Here is a 3,821-nt window from a genome sequence, read left to right as displayed (position 1 = left end):
GTGACTTTATTAATAAAGTGAGTTATGTCCCCCTTTCCTGACTTTTTATTATTATTTATTAATAACTATAGAAGGCAAAATTGAGCAAAATCGAATATTCCAATTAGCCATGGCTAATTAGGAATATTACAGTCTCCCCCGGCAAAATGTTGCTTGTCCTTAAGCAACTGAAGTGATGGATGCTGCAAAATTTTCTCACTCTCCCAAGTGGCATCCTCATCCGGTAAATTCTTCCACCTCACCAAGAATTCCCGGACCGTCCTGCTCCATAGCTGCCTGTCCCTGGTATCAATAATAGCCTCTGGCTGCAACACCAAATTCCCCTCACCATCCATGGGTGGTAGCTCATTTGTCACTATCACCTACTACCCCAATGCCTTCTTCGGGCATGATACATGAAAAATGCTATGAATCTTGTTGCCTTGGGGCAGCTCCAATTCATACGCAACATGTCCAATCCTACGTATCACCCTGTATGGCCCATAAAAGCGGGCTTGAGCTTATCAACTCCCTTCTGCTTCAGTGACAACTGTCGGTATGGCTATAATTGTAGGTAGACCAAGTCCCCTACCTCAAACTGTCTCTCCACCCGACCCCTGTCAGCATACAGCTTCTACTGGTTCTGCGTTGTAGCCATATTATCCTTGAGAGCTCGGAGGATATCCTAACTCTCTTGGATCCAAATCTTGGCTCTCGGAGCCTTGCTAGCACCAAACATCGCGTCAACAAAAGATAAAGGATGATATCCATACAAAGCATAGAATGGTGACATACCAATGGACATGTGATATGTAGTGTTGTAGTAGTACTCCCTCAGATGCAGCCACTTCAGCCATGCTCGCTGCTGCCCACTAACATAGTTACACAAGTAGCCCTCCAGCCACTTGTTAACTATCTCCGTCTGCCCGTCCGTCTGTGGGTGATAATTGGTACTCGGTGTCAACTCCGTCCCCACCAACCGGAAAAGCTCCTGCCAAAACCTGCCCATGAAACGACTATCCCTTTCACTGATGATGGTCTTAGGAAGATCATGTAGCCTGAAGACCTCTCTGAAGAATAGCTCGGCCACCTGTGCTGCTGTGTAGTGTGTGGATATGGCGAAAAAATGTGCGTACTTTGTCAGTCGATCAACGATGACAAAGATACAATCCTTGCCCTGCACCATGGGCAACCCTATGATGAAGTCCATCGAAATACTCTCCCATTTCCCCTCCGAAATGGGAAGAGGTTGCAATAATCCTGTGGGATGGCTCATCTCCCCCTTGTTCTTTTGGCAAACATCACACTCCCAGATATGCTGGAGTATGTCCTCCTTGAGGCCCTTCCATGAGAACCTCCCTCTAATGGCCCTGCAGGTTTTGGTAAACCCCTAATGGCTGGCCAATGGTGAATCATGTGATGCCTGAAGTATCTTCTTCTTGAGCTGAGATCCCTCGGTCAAGAAGATTTAGTCCCTATAGTAGATGATTTCATCGATCACCCTGTACCTGTCGTCCGCCACCTGCCCATCTAGAATCTCACATGCAAATCTATCCTTGGAGTACTCTACTAAGAGTCGAGCCCTCCAGTCTGTGTCCAAGCTCATAAGAGACAATGTGGCTGGTCTACGTAAAAGGGCATTTGCTACCACGTTGTTCTTACCCTTGACATACTTAATGTCAAAGTCATATGCTTGGATCTTATTGATCCACTTCTGTTGCCTCTCCTGTAGCTGTTTCTGCTCCAAAAAGAACCTGAGGCTGTTGTGATCAATCCTCACCCTGAACTTGTTACCCACTAAATACTGTCGGAATTTGGCCAATGCATGCATAATGGACAGCATATCCTTGTCGTATATAGAATACAACCTCTCATGTGGAAGGAGCTTCCGGCTCTCAAAGGCTATAGGGTGACCTCCCTACATCAACACTGCACCGATCCCCTCTCCCGACGCATCACACTCCAAAACAAATGGCTGCGAAAATCCAGCAATACAAGCATTGGACAGCTGCTCATAACCTCCTTGAGCCTGTCAAAGGCTCGCTGCGTTGTATCTGACCAACTGAATGCCCCTTTCCTCGTCAAATCTGTCAGGGCTGCAGCAAGCTCTGAGAAACTCTTGACGAACTTCTGGTAGTAAGTACAAATACCAATGAATCCCCGGAGTTCTATCACATTCCTCGGCTTTGGCCAATCTCTGATGGCCCTGATCTTCTCCTCGTGGACTTTCACTCCATCCACCCCTATGATGTGTCCCAAGTACAACATCTCCATCAACCCAAACTCACACTTGGAGAGCTTGGCATAGAACTGCTACTCCTCCAAGATGCGCAACACTGTCTCAATGTGCTGGAGATGCTCCTCCCAAGTCCTGCTGTAAATGAGAATGTCATCAAAGAACACCAACACAAACTTCCTTAAGTGATTGCAGAAGATGTGATTCATGCAGGATTGGATTGTCGCTAGGGCATTGGTTAGCCCGAAGGGAATCACCAAAAACTCAAAGTGCCCATAGTGACACCTGAAGGCGGTCTTGGGAATGTCCTGCTCCCTCACGCGAATCTGATGGTACCAAAATCTCAAATCGATCTTTGAGAAGAACTATGCTCCTCTCAACTCATCCATCAACTCATCAATCTTGGGTATGGGGTACCTTTTCTTCAGGGTCTTCTTGTTCAGGGCCCTGTAGTCAATGCACATCCTCAATGTGTCGTCCTTCTTCTTCACCAACACCACGGAAGAAGCAAAAGGACTTGTGCTCGGCCAAATGTGCCCAAGAGCCAGCAACTCCTAAATGGCCCGCTCAATCTTATCCCGATAGGCCTTGGGATGCCTATAGGGGGTAGTAATCACTGCCTGTATGCCCTGCTCAAGCTCAATGGTGTGCTCAAACCCCCAGTCCGGTGGTTGTCCCGGCGGAATCTCCCCAAACACTGTGGCATACTGGTCAAGGATGGACTGTATCTCTGGGTGCACCATCTGCCCTGTAGTCCCTGCCTCTGATGCACGCAACTCCACTGCCCACTCTACCTCTCCCTTCCGGAAGACTGTCTCCATCCGATGAGCCAAAATAGTCTGAGGCGGATATGTGTGTTGTCCCCGTATCTTCTCATGCCTCCCTATCTTCTCATCATCCCACTCCATCTCTAGGGCCTTCCAATCTATCGTGACCTTCCCTAGAGTGATAAGCCACTAAACACCCAGTATCATGTAGGTGTCCAGAATATCGAACACGAAAAAGTTGTCAATCAGTGTGTAGGTGCCCATCGTCACTGATAACTCTGGAACATAACGAGCACATACCATGGTCTGATCTCCTAGGACCAAAACCTAAAAGCCATCGAAGCTCTTTGTATGTATACCTCTCCACTCAACCATCTGTGCATCGATGAAGTTGTGGGTTACCCCACTGTCAACCAAAACTCATACTCGCTGGCCACGTATTGTCCCCCGTACGCGCAGCGTCAGATACTTGGGAACTCCTCGCAATGCTACAAGGGCCCCTCTGGTAGGTGCAAAGGCGGCACCACCTGCTGGTGGTGGTCGAGGTGGAAAAGGATCCTGTGTGGCATGACTATCTCCTACCTCCACATCATCCTCCTGATCCTCTTCCCTGCTGCTCTCAGAGAAGACTTCAATAAAATGTGCTTTGCCAGCAGCACATCTATGTCCTGGTGCCCACGGCTCCTGATAGGTAAAGCACAACTGCTTCTTCTTCAACTCCCTCCTGGCATCATCATCAATCTGTGCTCGTCCTGGATTCCCCTTTGGAGGCGGATTCCTCACATCCTTCCCCTTAGGCTGGAAGGCCTGTCTCTGGGGGTAAGGTGTCCAGGTCCTAG

The sequence above is a fragment of the Pinus tabuliformis genome, chromosome 8, assembly GCF_031772625.1.
Source record: "Pinus tabuliformis cultivar Carrire ecotype Pingquan chromosome 8, CPIR1, whole genome shotgun sequence".
Taxonomy (NCBI): domain Eukaryota; kingdom Viridiplantae; phylum Streptophyta; class Pinopsida; order Pinales; family Pinaceae; genus Pinus; species Pinus tabuliformis.
Note: the sequence above shows the minus strand (reverse complement) of the source record.